A 19,846-nucleotide genomic window follows, 5' to 3' on the forward strand; every position below is an offset into this window, starting at 1 on the left:
GCATGCATATCCACCACCATCATCTCATATCATGCATATAGATCATGGAGGGATCTAGGAGTTATTCATTTCATACATCTCTCCTAGTATTCCATTAATAAATATTAATAAAAAGAAAGAAATAATCGATGCGTATGTTCAAAGAATGGATCGCACGCCGTTCGTTATCAAGTGTAAGCCAACAACCATGCCAAGCGAGCATACGTCAACTCCGTTGTTGGTAATCAGACAAACAAAGGGGAAGGTCCAACACCATTAAGGATCACAGTTCCAAGGCCTTTCCCTTGCAAATCAAATAAGGCTGTGCCGTGGATATACGACATCCACTCTTCTGCCGACAGCGATATCTCCAACATCGCTGGACTTGGGGGCATAACTAGGAGTGGCAGGATCTACACTCCCGAAGATCTTCATGACAAAGCTCCCAAGAATAAAGGGAAAGAAAAAGAAGAAAAAACCGAGGAAAATAAGGAATCCGAGGAGGAGACAGACAAACTGTTAAAATATATCCGACAGAGCGAGTACTCCATCATGGATCAACTTCATAAGATGCCAGCAAAGATTACTCTGTTGTCGTTGATCCTATGCTCCGAACCGCATCGGCAAGCTCTGTTGAAAGTCTTGAACGAGGCATACGTGTCGCACACTATCTCCCAAGACGAGTTTGAGGGGATTGTTAGTCACATCACGGCTAATGATCACCTCACCTTCATCGATGAAGAAATCCCCGCCGAGGGATCAATCCACAACAAGCCCTTGCACATCTCTGTAAAGTGCAAGGAGTATCACATCGCTAAAGTCTTGGTAGATAATGGATCTTCCTTGAATATGATGCCAAAAAGAACGCTCAAGCAATTGGCGATCAAGGGAGTCCAAATGCGCCCGAGCAACATGATCGTTCGAACCTTCGATGGATCTAAAAGAGAAGTGGTGGGAGAAGTCAATCTTCCAATCCAAATTGGACCCACCATCTTTAATGTCGAATTCCAAGTGATGGATATTACTCCTGCATACAGCTGTCTCCTCGGCCGACCTTGGATTCATGATGCGAAAGCTGTACCCTCTACGCTCCACCAGAAAGTCAAGTTCATAGTGGGTGACAAACTGGTGACTGTACAAGCTGAAGATGACATACTCATCAGCAAGCCATCCAACATACCTTATGTGGATGCAGCAGAGGAAGCTTTGGAAACCGCCTTCCAAGCATTGGAAATTGCCAATGTTGAAACGTTTCCTCGAGAAATGAAGAAGGTAGCTCATATGCTCACAAAGAACAGATACTTGCCAGGACAGGGATTGGGCAAGTACTCCCAAGGAATCCCGGAGCTACCCATTATCAAGGACAATCTAGGGAAACAAGGGTTAGGATATGACCCTAGTAAAGATCAAAGAACGAAGAGGAATCAAGATCCTCCTCGACGTTCTTTAAGCCAGATCTTTAGGAAGGCCGGTTCACAAGCGTCAAGGCCGGTCGTCGTCGTCAAAGTGTTCTTTTCCTTCTAATAGGGATGTGTAAATTCAGTGACTATTAGAGATCACTCCTCGGGGACAGCCCGACCCCCGAGCCTCGATAGGGCACATGTTTCCATTATGATTATAATAAAATCATTCTTCATTAATTCTTTATTGCTTCTTTTCTCGCTTGCAATAAAATTCTAGACCACATTATTTTAACCCTATTTGAATAAACATGAATGAGGTTAAAATCATCTTAATAATAATAAACCCACATCATTTTTATGTGGAAGTGTGTGTGTCAATTTGGAGCACCTTTTCTTGGCCTCAATAAGTGCCATCATGGATAAAAGAAATCCTAAAGATAATAAGCTCGGCAGGAAACCCAAAAAGGGGACTGCGCAAAAATAAGAGCAAAAGACCCGCTAGGAATCCCACAAAAGGGTGACCTAGGCAAAAGTTAGGGTTACAAAATGAAGACAAAAACCCGCTAGGAATCCCACGAAAAGGGTGACCTAGGCAAAAGTTAGGGTTACAAAATGAATACAAAAGCCCGCTAAGACATCACAAAAGGGTGTTTTAGGCAAAAGTTAGGGCCGTCAAAAAAAGAAAAAAACAAAATAAATCCATGATGGTACCATCAATTGAATTCAACAAGGGGCTCAAGAAAAGCTATCCAAGTTGTCAAAGCACAATCATTAATAACAAAGATGTGCTTAACCTCATAAGTGTTTAATCGAACAAACCTAAACATTTAAGTCTACCATTGGCCAGCCATTCTTACAAAAACCATTTTTCAAAAATAAAATAATCCCCTCTAAAACACAAACCTTTGAAAATATATCCTTTCCTTCTTTTCTCTCTTGTCCCAAACGATTTTTGAATAATCTTGTGGAAACATGGAGATATAGTGGTCAATAGGAGGGTTGACACATCTTTTAAAGAAAGGGAAGAATCATTTGGTTGATGACACCAAAATCAAATATGCATCATTCCTCGGTAACAGAAATCGGCAGAGCACAGTCCGTCTGGAGGAATGGCAAAATCCAAACACAAAAACGCATCGGTTAATTCTTTTGAAAAAAGAATCAAATAGAATTAGGTGCATCATACTGCATACATGCATACAGATGATAGGTGTACTGGAAGATCACTTATTCTCTGTTTATTGAAAAAACAAAAAAAAAAATAATAATATAAATTTCAGAAAAAAACAATGCGCCTGTACCATGTTCAGTACACCCGTACTAAAATCAGGGTTATGAACAAAATTTCAACTCAATACGGGCGTACTGAAATGGATGCGGCCGTATTGGCCATAAAGAAATTTTCAAAGACCTCGTCATGAGGCAATTACATAAAATTAGAAAAAATAGGAAAAATTGCTTGTGTATGACAGCAGCAAACAAAATGCAAAGATTCAGAAAATCAACAGCGTCATACAGAATAACTAAGCCTGGAGAGGCTTGCCGAAAGAATACTCTCAGAATAACTGAGCCTGGAGAGGCTTGCCGAAAGAATACTCTCAGAATAACTGAGCCTGGAGAGGCTTGCCGAAAGAATACTCTCAGAATAACTGAGCCTGGAGAGGCTTGCCGAAATAATACTCTCAGAATAACTGAGCCTGGAGAGGCTTGTCGAAATAATACTCCTTCAGAATAATTGAGCCTGGAGAGGCTTGCCGAAATAATACTCCTACAAAATAACTGAGCCTGGAGAGGCTTGCCGAAATAATACTCTCTCATAATAACTGAATTTTAAATTCTCTAGCAATTTAAATTCTGTACAGCAAAAGCCGAAAAACAACAGAAAAGGCAAAAATACAGAAAAAGCCAAAATCGACAAAAAAGGCAAGGATATAGAAAATCCAACAAACAGATTGCACAGAATAACTGAGCCTGGAGAGGCTTGCCGAAATAATACTCCCGCAGAATAACCGAGCCTGGAGAGGCTTGCCGAAACAATACTCATCAGTAAACAGAATAATTGAGCCTGGAGAGGCTCGCAGAAATAATACTCCCCAGAGAAACCTCAACTCACGCTCTTGGACTCAAAATCCCCAGCGAGAGCTATCAAAGCAAGATCGACGACATTCCCAATGGAAGCACGATCACCCAAGCAGTATATCTAGTCAAAGGACTTAAAACTTCCTCAGTGGAAGATAGCTCTCTGACTCAAGCGCTGAGTGAGGCTAAGCCTGCAGAGGCTTCCTAAATAATACTCTGGGATACATAAGATCCCACATTCCCCAGTCGCCTACTCAGAGGCATCCCTGCAAAAGGAGAAAAATCAAAAAAAAAAAAAAAAAAAAAAAAAAAACATCAATAACCATTCCCCAAGCGGAATTTGGCACTCAGCCGAACACTGAACTTCAAATCCCCAGTCGCCTACTCAAGAGGCACCCCTTCAAAAAGAGAAAAAATCAAAAAGATCAATAACCATTCCCCAAGAGGAATTTGGCATTCAGCCAATCATCAAATATCAAGATAATTCGCCTATTCAGAGGCACTCTTTCAAAAAAAAGAAAAAAAAAATCGAAAAGATCAATAATCATTCCCCAAGTGGAATCCGGCTCTCAGCCTATCATTGAACATCAAGATGATCTGCCTAACAGAAGAGGCCAATCACAAACCAATGACAAAATCCCCTGGCGGATAACAGCCTACACAGAGGCAACAAAATCCAAAAATTAAAAAGAGTTACCCGAATAAGGATAACCGGGATACTCCACCAACGTCCAAAGGACGTCAGCCAATCATAAGGCACCGCTCACATCAGAAAGAGAATCTTTGTGTCTGCACCCCTAAGGAATCAGAAATTCCCCAGTGGGCACCAACTACGCAATGGAAAGTTGGGACACAAGAACCTATGAGTAACTGCACATCCCCTAGATGGATCCCTGCGTTATCCAGCCCCTAGTGGCACAAAAATCAAAAACAATCGTCGAAGCAGCATCGTGGACTGTGGAGACAAAATCAACATCCAGAATCCCCAGCGGATAACAGCCTACACAGAGGCAGTAAAAATCAGAAAATCCAAAAGAGATACCCGAATAAGGATAACCGGGATACTCCACCAACGTCCAAAGGACGTCAGCCAAACATAAGGCATTGCTCAACTCAGAGAGAAAGAGCATCTGTGTCTATACCCCAAGGAGTCAGAGATTCCCCATGGGTACCAACAATGCAATGCAAGTTGGGGCACAGGAACCTGTGAATGACTGCACATCCCCTAGATGGATCCCTGCGTTATCCAGCCCTCAGCGGCACGAAATTAGAAAAACCGTCGAAGCAGCATCGTGGACTGTGGAGACAAAAATCATCTCAAATCCCTGGAGAGGGCAAACTCACATTGCCAATGTCGTCAAGAACACAGAGGCAGACCCTGGAGAGGGCAAACTCAGTTGCCTAGGTCGTCAGAAACAACCGAAGCAGAGCCTGGAGAGGCGGTACTCAATCATCAGTGATGTTAACACTGATGTCTAACTTCCGGCTCGGGCGTCGAGTGAAGTTGTATCTGGAGAGACCGTACTCGCAGCTTCCGGCTAGGTCGTCTAGTGAAGCTAACCCTGGAGAGGGCAAACTCAATCACCAAAGTGTTCAGAAAACATGGAGGTGTCCAACTTCCGGCTCAGGCGGCGAGTGAGGTTGGGCCTGGAGGGGCAATACTCAATCATCAGTGATGTTAAAACACTGGTGTCTAGCTTCCGGCTCGGGCGTCGAGTGAAGTTGACCCTGGAGAGGGTAAACTCAGCTACCGAGGATGTCAGAAGCGCCGAGGTATGCACCCACCTGGAGAGGCTACTCAACAATTTTCCACCGGAAGACATTACAAGTCAGAAGGTCGGCACATCACCCGGACAATTGGGTCAACTCCTTTACTTGCCAGCCGGTACACCAAAAGGCCGTCCGACTAAGTAAAGGGGGGGCAGCTGTAGACCCCTAAAATTGTCCGGGTCGGAAATAAAGCTTGAAGACTCTCGAAGACTGAAGGAAGATCAGCCAGAAGGACTCCTGGAAGGCCCTAGGAGGGTTCTCTGTAGGTCTAGAGGTCTTAGAATAGCTTAAAATAAGGAAGTGGAGGGAATGAAGCCCAATACGGCCGTACTAAACTTAATACGGCCGTACTGAAGCTTCAATATGGCCGCAGTGAACTCAATACGGCGTATTGAAGTTTCTGAAACTTCAATACGGCCGTACTGAAATCAATACGGCCGTATTGAAGCTTCAATACAGCCGCAGTGAACTCAATACGGCCATATTGAAATTTCTGAGCTTCAATACGGCCGTATTGAACTCAATACGGCCGTATTGAAGTTCAAAAATTTCAATACGGCCGTATTGATTCTGTAGCCCGTATTGGGCCTGTTCCCTATAAATATGACGTCAATTGGACGTCATTTGACACTTTTTCACTCAGTTTTGACTCCCTCCTTGAGTATTCTGGGGTTTTTGAGCAGTGTTCTGCCCTAGAAATCTCTCTGGGAGTCGATCCGACGAAGTTCTGGAATTCCGAGCACTTAGCTTGGAGATTCGAACCTAGTCGAAAGGAAATCCTCCGGATTTCCATAGTCAAAATTTTATAGGAGGGAGCGAGCGGGCTTGTAGAGCGAGGGAACGCCAAAAAGCTTCCCAGTTTTACGAAATATATAAAAGCACGCTTCAAAGGTTTCTTCTTAAAATCCTTCCTTTTACTGCTTTCTGTGTGCATATTTAATTGTCATCATGTAGATATTTAAAGTATAATCGCTTATAATAAATAGGGGTAATTTAGTAATTTTACTGTTATTTTAGAAATAATCTGTCATAGGGAACCCGAAAGGGGCGCTGTGGGGTGCTAACACCTTCCCCACGCGTAACCGACTCCCTTACCCAACTCTGGTTGTAATGGCCAAAGTTGATTTATAAAATCAATTGCCTTATCCCTTTTTCCAATGTTTTGAGTAAAACATTGGTGGCGACTCCACGAACCCTCCTTTTGCGAAAACCACTAATCCATGGAGGGTCCCGCTTGGGATTAATATGGATTGGTGAATCATTTAATAAAATTGCTCGTTTGACAAGGTCTCAGTTTGAGAATACGTCATTCTAGCAATCCATATTTTTTAACAAATAAACGAGTCCAACCATCCTTCGCGAATGCCGAAAGCCCGTTTCGGGCCGGTGGCGACAAGGATAACCTTGGGTGTTCATTGTGAAGGGGTGGAGATTTGAAGACTTGGAGATTCAAAAAATTACTTTTTCTTACTTGATTCTTTCTTGTTTTAATTTCGGCCTTTTTGTATTTGGCCTTTAATTTCTTTCATTTTGGGTTGTAAGTGGCCATTTTAAACCTCTTCAATTTGGTGGTAGTTTCGTGTAGTTTGAAGGTGATTTGAAAACCTTCACCTAGGAAACCGACTAGCATATGCTTTAAGTGTTTTCCTTTGCATTCTTTAAAGCTTTGGTAGTATATTTGCCTAGGACTTTACATTGTTTATTTGTTTCGTTTAGAAGGCTTCATTTGCCTACTAGGATGGCGTGCACATCACACACCTTAGTATTGTGAAAATTGTTTTTGTTAGAAAAGTGTGAAAAGGCTTAGTGACTTTTACTTGAAAAGGCTTGGTTTTTAAGTGATTCTTAGTAGTCCACCTCCCTTGATAGTTCACTTTGTACACTTAGGCCTTTTCATACCAATCTTGCATCTTGAAAACCTTTTTGTGAAAACTTTTTTATCACTCATTCTTTGTGAAAACCTTTTTACCAACCTTTTGAAAACAAATTTGTGAAAAAACCTTTTCTTGATCAAAGATGAGTGATCATTCAAGTGTACACGGTTATAATTCTTGTAGTACTAGGTCTAGTGTTAGAGATGAGATTAGAGAGTTAAAAGAGTACATAAGAAAAAAAAAAGAAGAGGTACACATAAAAAGAGAGGAAGAAATTAGAAAAAGAGAAAAGAAAATGCTAGGAATAAGGAGGAAATAAAATAATTACTTGCAAAATTAGTTGAGGGGAGAGAAACTAGTGGATCCAAACCTAGGGTTGTCCCAACTAGGTATCAAAAATCCAAAGAGGTTAGAATCCCTAAGAGTATGCTTGAGGAAGAAAATAAAAAAAGAGAGGAAGAACTTAGAAGAAAAGAAAAAGAAAAGAAAATAGAAAAGAAAGAAAAAATGAAGAAAAGTATAGAGAAAGTTCAAGAGTGGTTAGAAAATGAAACACAACCAACACTCTTAGAGAAGAGTAAGGAGGATAATGTTTCCTCCAAAGGGCTTATGCTTAAAGAGAGTCACTTTCCCATTGAAAATGATTTAAAAAAGACTCTCTTCATTCATCAAGACCTTAACTCTTTCTCTCACGTTGCCACTAGTCATGAAGTGGAGATTCAAAAACAAATCCTTTTTAAAGAAAAAGAATCTCAACTTCAAGATTTAGTGAAGAAGAAGTGGACTTCACTTAGTCTCACTTCTTGTGCTACTTCCTTCGTGGTGCCCAAGGAAGATAAGTCTTCTTTCTTTAAGACTCTTTCTACTTTAGTTGTCTTCATAAAGTACCCAACTTTTGATTTGTATGATTTGTTGGATACATCTAATGGTGTCCTATTTTCTATTTTTGATCTTGAGGGAAGTTCAAATTTATTTGAACTTAACTTGGTTACTTCCCTACAAGACAAACTTAGATTATATGAGTTTTTTAGACTCCTCTTAACACCTTTTTCTCATATGTATCTAACAAATTATGCAATACAAAGTTGTTTAGTTAATTGTTTAGTTAAGTTTTTTTTATTTTCTAGTACATACCTAGGTCACTACATTGGGTACCTCCAACAAGATATTTTAGTTTTTAGGACTAATGCATTAGTGTGCTATAGTTTTAGTCTTTTTACCTTTTTAGGTTTTGGTTATACATCTAGACTTCACCATGGGGAGGATCCTATCTTTTGCATTAAAGAGTCTAGTCCTTTTAATTTAGACAATATTTTTAGCATTTTTAGTAGAACTCCTCTTAGGATACACTTTCCATTTCTATCATATACTATTACCTCTAATGCTTATTTTTATGTTTTTATTGGTCATGATGTCCTCCATAAGGAACCTCTTGATTTAAGGTCAAATCATTTTCAAGAGGGAGGGAATGATGGAATAACACTAAGGCCAAGAAGTCCAAGAGGAGATGTATTGAAGGAAGCAAAAGGAATGGGTTAGTATTGAAAAATCATAGGAGGAGTAAGCCTACTTTTGGGCCTTAGCTCCTAAGTTTTTATAGCATTTATTTTTATTCCTATTTTTTTTGCCCTTGTCTTTAATTTCCTATTTTACCCTTGTATTTTGGGGTATCTTAGTCATAAGATTTTTTTTTTTGTATTTCCCATTTTACCCTTGTATTATGGGGTGCTTTAGATCATAGGTTTTTAATTTTGGGTTAAGGTATTTAATTAGGGAGCTAGACATATTTTTGGTGGTGTTTGGACCTATTTTTGGACTTAGAAAGGCTTAGGCCCAAGTGGAGGGCAAAGGTTGCATGGTCTTATCATGCACCTACATGTAGCCTAACTAAACCCAAAGATTCCATCCTTGGCCACCAAGTTGCATCTAGGGTTAATTTGGGTTTCATTTGGTGTGCATTTGGCACCCTAAATGCAACCCTAGATGCCTCTCACTCCTATAAATACCCTAGGCATCACACCTTGTAAATACTTTGGATATTGAATATAAAGAGAGCCTTTTGTGCCTTTATATCCTTCCTTAGTCACCCTTGGCTAATTCGGCCACCTCCCTCCCATCTCTACCTTGAGAGAAACAACCCTAGAAGTGGCCTTCATCATCATGAAGTGAGCCAACCCTAGAGTACCCTTCTCAAGCATTTCCTCAAACACCTTCTACCCAACTTCCATTTTCGTCCATTCCATCATCATCCACCCTAAAACCTTGTGCCACCTTTGAAGAACTTGATCCTTGGAGAAGGCGTCCTATTTTTTGCTCATCATCTCATGTCCATGCAAGTAAGGATGCCATCACCTGGCTCATTAGCTTCACTCACCAACGCTAGTATTCTTAACCACTTCTGATTCCCCAAGTATTCTCGACCACTCCTAGCCCGCCAGCTTCACTCACCAGCGCTAGTATTCTCTTATCAGCCATTTCTGGCTAGTAATGAGTATTTTTGACAAGCCCCTTCGGGCTTTACAAGTATTCTTTCCCTAGCCTCTTCAGGCTTTACAATGATAGTTAGACAGGTTTGGTTTGAGTATGCTTTGGAAGCAGATAAAGCAATTAAAAGAAGAGAAAAGAATAAAGTTACTTATAATACAAGTGGATTATTTGTGGAAGATAGATTACTACATTATGTTATTGTCTGGATTCTTGCTACTAGAGGAAGTAATCATGCTTAAATGAGTGAGGATGATATGATTCTTATGGCTAGTATAAATAATCAAATTCAGATTAATTGGGTCTTTGTAATTGAAGACACAATGTTGAAGACAAAAAGGATGATGGATTATAAGTGTCCATATGTTGTCTTCATAAACAAGTTGCTAGCTTATTACAATGTACCTCTAGAAGGAGAAGCTATAGAATCAACCAGAGATATCCATGATATTAAGGATAAAGCTTTGAAGATGATGAAGCTAGTGAAAATAGATGCAGATTGGTTGTCAAGGGAAGAAGTGCCACATATGGAAGCTGGTGAATCTTCTCAACCTAAACTGGAAGTAGAACCAAAAGTTAAAGTTGAAGAACCTAAGCCTTTCTCAGCATTTGAACTTTTTGTGTTAGCTAAATTGGATGACCTAAGGGAAACACAAAGGCAAGAATATCAAGAGCTCAAGCAATGCTTTGAGTTTATCTTTAAGTGATGGCAAAACTAGGAGAAGTGGTAGGTGTTCTTCTCCTTGGATTCGCCTAGGCTTGGACCTCTTCAATGGAGCTTGAAATCTGACAGTTTGAACACTTGAATGGAGGAAGTTTTCGGACAAAGTTTACCTAAACTATGGATGGAAGCATCCAAGCTTAAGAAACAAAGGAAAGCTCACTTCAAAAGGTAGGAACTAAGGTGATTTTTCCTAGGGTTTGAAAGTGATTCTCTCGGTGACTCTTGAGGGAAATTTGGCAGAAAATGCTCTCAAATTTCATTAGTTCAAAAGTGAGTACAATGTGTGAGGAGGGAACCTTTTAAGCAACCGGAATTAGGGGACACTTGGCGCCAATGTGAAGGCTTCACATGTGGCGCTAAGATTTGAATTCAAATTTTGAATTTGAATTCAAATCTTAACACACATGTACAAGTACGGTTTCCACTAGTGCTAAGTGTATTTAGGTTTGATTTAGTGTGCATTTAGGGTTGAATTTGAGTCACACATGTTCAGCCAAGGTGGCGCCATTCATGTGACTCAAAATGCAACTTAAATGCATGCTAAATTAAACCTAGTTTTGCCTAATTCACTTAAACTAATAATCCTCCTTAAATCCTAATCTAATGACCTAAATACAATGGTCAAAGAAATACAATGAATAGGAAAAATTACAAGAAAGAGAATGAGCCCAATATTGGGTATCAAAAGCCCAAAAGCCCATGAAGCCCAATTACAAGCCCAAAGTTCACAAACCCTAATCTATGGTCAAAATACAAGACCAAAAGCAAAGTAAATCCCTATTCTATGAATATGCAATAAAAACATGGTGTCAATCAAGTAAAGCCCAAGTGAGGAGCACCTTAGGCCCACCAAGCCCATTGGGCCCACTAAGCTCTGAAGCAGTCATGTCTTTTAGTAATCTCCTGACCATAGCTCTAGTGGTTGGACCCTTTGCCCATGCTTTTCCATCACTAAGTGCCTTGATGCTATGAATATCCTTTATCCAGATGATTAGTGTACATCCTAATTTTCAGTAACTATTTATGTATATAATTTATGTAAATTATTATATATTTTATTGTGATAAATATTTATTAAACATTACGTAAGTTACTATGAATGAAATTTATGTAGCATTATCTAGCAAGATTTTCTAAATTCAGTGACATGTATTTTATTGTCTAATTTGACAGTTTCTCAAACAACATTGTGAGCACACTATAAAATCTGAGAAACTCAATTTAAGAAAATTTAAGTGATCAATAACCTAAATGATAATTTATTGAGTGTAGATCAAGAATAAATACAGTTAAGAGAGAAATCTCTAAATTAAAATTTATAGAAATTCTCTAACGATTTAACTTGAGGAAATTATTCTACTAAAACCTTAAGCTCGAAAATTATGGAAAAATGTTCAATAGGATCTAAATAATTTTATCATCAATATATAGTATAATTAGAATAACTAATAAAAATGTCTAGCTAGGTTAAACTAAAATACAAGTCTCAACCAATCAAATTATGACACATAACCAAATTCTAGTTAATTTAATTAATATTCATTAACATAAATAAGAGATGATCAAGAGACCAAATGATGGAGGACCATCCATGGAGCTTCATGTGAGACCCATCACTAAGCCAATGGCTAGGAGAGTGGAAGAGGATAGGGAAGTCAAAACCTTAGAAGACATGCTTCTCAAGATTAAAATACACTAATCACTCTCCTAAGCTTTGATAGCCTAGAATTTATCTTTATGCCTATTTTGCCCTTGTCTTTGATTTTCCATTTTTACCCTTGTATTTTGGGGTATCTTAGACATAGGATCTATTTTACTTGTATTTCCAATTTTACCCTTGTATTTTGGGGTATTTTAGTCATAGAATTTATTTTCTTTTATATTTCCCATTTTACCCTTGTATTATGGGGTGCTTTAGATCATAGGTTTTTATTTTTGGGCTAAGGTATTTGATTAGGGTGGGAACAAAACCTAGACATATTTTTTGTGGCTCTTGGACCTATTTTTGGTGTTAGAAAGACTTAGGCCCGAGTGGAGGGCAAAGGTTGCATGGTCTTATCATGCACCTAGATGTAGCCTAACTAATCCCAAAGATTCCATCCTTGGCCACCAAGTTGCATCTAGGGTTCATTTGCATTTCATTTGGTGTGCATTTGGATTTTGAATTTCGTCCATACACTCTCCAAATGCAACCCTAGATGCCTTCCACTCCTATAAATACCCTAGGCTATGCATCATGTAAATACTTTGGAATATATGAATTTGAGTGAGCATTTTTGCCTCAAATCCTCTCCTTAGTCACTAAGTCTATTTGGCCTACCTCTCTTATCTCCTCCTTAGAGTGAGTTTAGGGATACCTTGAATGGCCTTCACCTCCACTTAGTGAAGAGAGCCAACTAGAACACCCAAAACACCATCCTTCCTTCATTTCTCATATTCGCCCAAGCCATCACCATCTACGCCCACCTTCTTTTTTTCCTCACCCTTGAAGGACATCCACCCCCTAAGGTCACTATCTTGGCCTTGGCAAGGAGCTCTTCTTCACCATTGACGTTTGTTCATCCCCTTGGCGGAAGGAGTCCATCACCAAACTTTGTGCTTTTAATGGTGAAGATTTTAATGATGATATTAGTTTATCAAAGTTATAATTAATTTGAAAGATACTTTAATAATTCTACAGAGTTCTAAAAAGTTATACAAAACTCTCCAAAATAGATAGATACTCACCAAATTATTTAATGGGTAGGAATCTTAACTATTAAGATACTTAATTAATTCTAGAAAGTTCTATAAAATTCTACAAAATAGAAATCTAGAATGGATTATATGCTTAACCATTAAGATATTTAAATAATTCTAAAAAAAATTCTAGGATGATCTACAAAATTCTACAAAAAAGAAAAGGACACCTAATCAACATGTGATTAAAATGAATTAAAAACTTAACCATTAAGATAACTAAATAACTCTACAAAATTCTAGAAAATGGACATCTCATCACCATATGATTAAATAAATTGGAAACTTAACCATTAAGATACTTAAATAATTTAAAGAAATTCTAAAAAGTCCTATAAATATCTACAACATGGACACCTTATCACAATGTTGTTAAAAATATTAGGAAATATCAAGAAATATCTACAAATCTAGAAGATTTGAGAATGGAGGTGGATAGTATAAATAGGTGAAACCACCCCAAAAAGCTCACAAAACAACCCTTCACAACAAGACGTAAACCAAGCAAAAAAACACCCAAAAGTACTCTATCTTTGCCATAACCAAGGAGGAAAACAAGGAGTAAACAACTAAAATTTCAATAAAAGTGGAAGAAAGGAAGAAGAGAAAAGGAATAAAAAGAAGTAGGAAAAGAAGAAATCAAGGAAATTAGGAGAAAACTAGCAAGCTTGGAGAAATAGATATGAGTTAGATGTTTAATTTTATTCATGTCTATATAGTTGTAGAATAAGTATTGATCTTTACTTATAAGTTTTAATGCATGGAACCTTAGGTTAGTTGATATGATTTTTGAGTGTACTTTTTGATAGATTTGATGTTTTAAGATTGAATCTTGAAGTGGTTGATTGTTTATGATTGAATGTTGTTATTGAAATTGTTTGAATTGTATTTGAAAAGTTTGATTGAGATTAATTTTTGAAATGGTAGATTAATAATGAAGCATGTTGCATATTGCATAATGTGGTTTTTGAGTCAAAATATTTTTGGGGGGAAAAGAAAAGAATTTTAAAAAATATATTTGAGAAATGACTTTTATATCAAGGATATTTGATAGAAAAAGAATGAGTTTTGAAATTTTGAAATGATGCTTTTTATGTGAATTATTTTATTTAAGTTTACTATCCGAGACATAGGTGGTAAGAGGTTGATTGTTATAGTGGGTATTGTCAAGGATAGTTGGTAGTACAAGATGGATAAAGAAAAGGAAAAATATAGAGCGAGAAAGAGCTTGATATGGTTGTTAAAGTTTGACTAAGGTATTTGTTTTATGTTACCAATGTCAAAAGGTAGTAAATGGGGTTTGAGTATAATGGGTAAGACGGGAACTCTAATCTAGGGGGATAGACCTTTGGTCTAGGGAGTGTTTAGGCATGGGCAATCCCATAGATGGCCAGTCTTTATTTGATTTTGTGTTGTGGTAACTTATTGGGTGCACTAACACTCTAACTACTATCTTCTTGTTCGCGTTTAGTGGGGCATTGCCGAATCCCTAGACAGAATGATGTTTAGCTCTAGCATCACTAAGTACTCAAAAGGAAAAATCTCAATGGAGTATTGAGTCAAAATGATTTTTAAAAGTATATTTTGAGTCAAAATCTGCAACTTATACGCATATTGCATTATTTGAACTATTATTAGTGAAATATCTAATTAAGTTGTTGTGTGTTGATACTTGTATAAACTTATTATGCACTTGTATGATGTTTGTGTGAGATGTGAATGAAATTAAATGTCTAACCCCATAAATATTTTTAAACCCAGATATTGGAGATCTCATAATGCAGAAAAATGGGATGTGCAATTAGAAGTTCAGATGCAAAAATCCAGAGCATAGGATGAGAATTTATTTTATTAAGTTGTGATATTTGCATAAGAAAAAAAATGGTTTGTAATATCTAGTGACTTTTATAGAATAAAACTTTAATTAGATAAATGTATTAATTTGTTTTAATATATATTTTCTACACATTATTCATACTAATATAAATATTAGTAACCTAAATAATTAGTTACAATTAATATATGTAATCTGGAAAAAGGGTTACAATTAGCTCACACACTAACTTACTAGGCACTACATTATATTTCTATTTTTGTTATATTTGAATGTAATTTCTGAACAATTTAAAATTTTGGGTTGTAATTTGTTTTAATTTGGCTGTATGTTGAACAATTTACATTTCAGTTATTAATGGTTAATGCTTGTTATATCTTTTATATATAGATATTTGTTTTGTGTTCTATATATCATTTATTTCTTCAGGTTTACTTTTTTTTTTTGTTTGGATTAAGCCAAATAAGGGGAGAAAATTGATGATATAGTTTTTATACTTTGTGTTTATATATGTTCTATGAGAAAATTGATGATATACTTGATCATTGTAACGACCCGATTGGCCATTTCACTTACCACTAAACACACCGGAAACACTAGACAGAATAGAACAAGTATATAAATATAGAGTCTAGAATATAAATATATACATATGTCCCAAATCCAACTAGCGTTAGGGCATGAAAACAAAACAATTACATCCATGTCACTATGTCAAGTGAACAAACAGACAAAACATCCATAGGTATCAGCTTCAACTCTCAGCTGCCGACCCATCACAAATCCTCCACCTATCCCTGCTCTGCTCCCGTACATAGTACGATCATCGCAGTCCAACCACATGGAAAACACAAAGGGTAAGCTAGTATAAAGAGAAACAACATATGGGAAATCTTTAACAATAACAAAATTTCTGACCATCAACGCTTTATCAATAAACATCCAGTCAGTTATTTCCACACAGATTTACCAATACACACAAAATGCGTCGTCACGCATATCACCTCGGAGATCTCCTACAACACCTCGGCCTTTCGGCCTACAACACCTCAGCCTTTCGGCCTACAACATCCAGAAGCAACACATAGTAACACACAACTATTCAGCTTAACATATCAACTTACAACATTGCACAACTAATACACTCACATATCAACTTACAAGAATATGCAACTAATATATTTTAACATCATCAATACTATTATCTACTATAGATTCCTCCATTTCAAATTAACTCAGCATAAACAACAATTTCACATCATATGATACAACTTCACTCACGCGCCCGGCGCACTAGTAGTTGTGCCTAGCGCAGTACAACCAGAGAGTATCGAGGGGGTTCGCGCGCCCAGCGCAGGTGTGCCCGCGCCCGGCGGGCTCAACTAGAGAACCCGAGGCTCTCTCGCGCTTGACGCAATAGCCATTGCGCCTAGCGCTGGCCAGACAGAGACTCAAGGAGTCTCACGCGCCCAGCGTGCACAACCCTGTGCCCAGCGCGGGGAAGGCAGAGACCTCCCTTGGTCTCCCGCCCAGCGCAATTCAAATTGCGCCCAGCGCCCATGAGGCAGAGACTCCCAAGGAGTCTCACGCCCAGCGCGACAAGGGACGCGCTCAACGCCCAAAAGAGGAACCAAAACCTGCCACAACTGGTATCGCGCCCAACGCGGGCCAAGTCACGCCCAACGTGGGCCAGCCAGAGACCCACAATCTCAAGCGCGCTCAGCGCACTCATCATGGCGCTCAGCGGGCTTGACCAAATAGGTCCCTTGATGGCCGCGCGCCCAGGCGCGAAGAACCCCGCTCAGCGCGAAGCTTAGCAGCAGCCAACCATTTTCGAATAAATTCATCAAAGACCTGCGAAAAGACCAGAAACTTCACATGCAATCGGTTCAAAACACTACATTTTCATCCAAGAGTCCAAAAGTACTACCTTTTCCAACATGCAACAACAATCAAGATTGTTCCCCAAAATTTCTCAACAATCCCCGAAACCCCAAAAACAACAAGTTTCCTTAATCCAGCCAGAAATCAGCCATCGACAAGCATCTAACGAGTTCCTAGAATTCGTCCACAACCAGAAATAGCGAAAAAGAACAAAATACTAACTTCCCTTACCTCACTCAAGGAAATCGAGCTTCGGGAAGAAATGGAGAAAAAGATAGTTGAAAAAGGAGATGAGGAAAAAGGCTCCGCACGATTTCGACCAGAATCCACCCTTCAATCATCACCTTAAGTTGAAATGGAGCACCAAATTGGTCACAGGGAAAAGCAAGTGAGAAGTGAGTGAATAGAGGGCTAGCAAAGTGATGAAGAAGAAAAATGAGAATGGGTCCAGGGAGAAGGAGAAGAAAAAGAAAGAAAAAAAAATAAAAGGGGCCTCACAATCATAGTGATATTATTGATATTATTAGATATTGATATGAGTATATGGAGAAAATTATTGGATTAATTTGTTCTATTTGTATTGAACACAATTTTGAAATAGAAATCTACATAATGGTTTATATTGGAAGTATTTGTTAGCTTTGTAGGTTCAAGCCACACAAACTCTAATATCATGAAGCAACTAGTGTTTGACTCATCAAAACCAAAAAGGGAGAGATTGTTGAGATTTGAGTTAATTGTTGAGTCAATTACTGAAGCCCCTCATGAAGATCTTTGTGAAGACTGAAGATGTTGTAGTTTTGATGATGTTAGCATTAGATTTGTATAATTTTGTTTAGTTTGCTTCATTCATTTTTGTATTTCATGTGTTGAAAAGGATAATGTATTGCTTGTTATTAGACTTAGGCTTGGATGTGTTTGCTTACTATGATGAATTAATTTCAAAATTACATTTAGTTTTAGAAAGCATAAAACTCATATTTCAACTTAATATTTCTCATTTCATGTGAAAACATAATTTAAGAGATTACAATGTGTTTTGACATAAAATGAAACTTGGTTCATTCAAAAGAATTCATGATTAAGTAAGGTAATAGGTTACCATTTGAGGTAATAAATTACTAAAGCTTAGTTTTGAAGTGGAATTCAAAGTCTTCTCTGTGATAATCGATTACCTATTGATGTAGTTTATAATATAGCAAGTTGTTTTAGAAGGCTCAAAAGCCCAGTATAGGTGATTTAGTAGTCTAGAACGGCCCTTCCCAAACTGGAACGGGCCGTTCCAAACTATTGATTTGACCTATAAATTGTAGTTGAGAACGGGGCGTTCCAAACCCTAGAACTGGCTGTTCTGGATGGAGTACAGGCCGTTCTGGATGGAGTATGGGGCGTTCTGAAGGGAGTACGGGCCGTTCTAGATGGAGAACGGGCCGTTCTGGATGAGTCCCAAAACGGGCTGTTCTGATTTCAGAACGGGCCGTTCTGCATGTGATTTTTACACATGATGAAGGGGTGCAGAACGGGCCGTTTTGAATTCGGAACAGACTGTTTTAGCCACTCCTGAATGTCTATAAATAGAGTTGGGTGGTTGAAGAGAAATGGAGGTTTTTAGAGAGAAGTTTTAGAGAGAAGAACTCTGGACTAAGAAGCTTGCTTTGGGTGGATTGAAGTTCCGGGTTGAGCTTCGGAAAGGGAATTCTGCTTCTTGGCTATTCTGAGCCAATCTCCAGGTAAGGGAAGCTAGATTGTAATGTTGTTGGTTGTATGTGAGTTGAGAACTCCTTTGGGTACTTAGGTTGATTAGTATGAGTTGTGTTATGTGATGAAATATTGTGGGTTGCTAATATATGGTTAAATATTTGTTAATGATGTTGTTGGAGATGCATGTGGTAGTTAAGTTGTGAAGTTGTTTACAAGTTGTGTTGATCTATGATATTGTTGAAGCTAGTTGAAATTAAGTTGATAAAGTTGCTATATGTTATGTGTGGACATGTATATGTTGTGAAGTGCATGATGGTAATATTGTTAAGTTGTTAGAGAAGAGTTGTATGTTGCTATAAAGTTGTATGTTGTGCCATGTTGTTAAAATTATTAAAGTTGCATAGTTGTATAATTGCATAAGAAGTTGTCAAGCTGGTATATAATGTCTATTGTTGTATTGTTGTAAGTTGTCTAAAGTTGTTAAGATGTCTATTGCTGTAAAGTTGTTAAGATTCCTATTGTTGTAAAAAAAACTGTGATGATAAGTTGTTGATCACTAGGACTAGAGGAGATGTTTTCGAAGTTGCTCATCCCATGGTGCGGATTGAGATAGTTATGGTGCTCTGAGAGTCCAATTTGTTGAAAACCCTCCTGGGAAGTTGTCCTTTGGAGTGGAAATTGTGTTGTTCTCCTCTAGGACTTAGTTGATCCCGTGTGTGGGCAAGGTCGAGGCACACGTGTATAAAGCGACCACGGTATAGGGGCCAGGCCGAGCTATACCGATTACAAGCGGCCAGATGTTTATTGTTGTAAAGTTGTTATGGTTTCTATTGTTGTAAAGTTGAAAAGTTGGGGACATATGGTGAAGATATATGTCCTATGTTGAGATAGATAGTACTAAGGTGATAAGTTGAAAGTTGTTTTAAAGTTGAAAATTGTTTTAAAGTTGAATCCCTTAGTACTGTGTGGGCGACATGAAAATAGTTGATCCATGTCATGGTTGAATGACCAATTTGAGTAAGGTATCAAGTTAGAGATGTAGTCTTTGACTAGGTACTGGAGGGTGCGTGGTACTTGGAGGACAGTGGGTGGGCTAACTTCATATGTGGATTGGTGATGCTAGCCAAGGCCGTGGTAGGCCCATACCCAAACCCTTTTATCCTGACAGTAGTACTGGACCTCCGAGTCTAAGTGGCACACCTGAGCAATCAACTATTGTTGTCTATACCTGGTTCTCTTCGGAGTTTCTAACGCTGTTCTATACCTGACCTGGTTGAGATAGGTCAAACATTGGATTCGGTAGGGTTTATGCCACCTAGACTGCTCAACTTCAGTTGTTGGAGATCTCAAAGTTGAAATGCGTGACGACGCATAA

This window comes from Cajanus cajan, chromosome 3, assembly GCF_000230855.2.
Source record: "Cajanus cajan strain Asha chromosome 3, NIPB_CcT2T_4, whole genome shotgun sequence".
In the NCBI taxonomy this organism is placed as follows: Eukaryota; Viridiplantae; Streptophyta; class Magnoliopsida; order Fabales; family Fabaceae; genus Cajanus; species Cajanus cajan.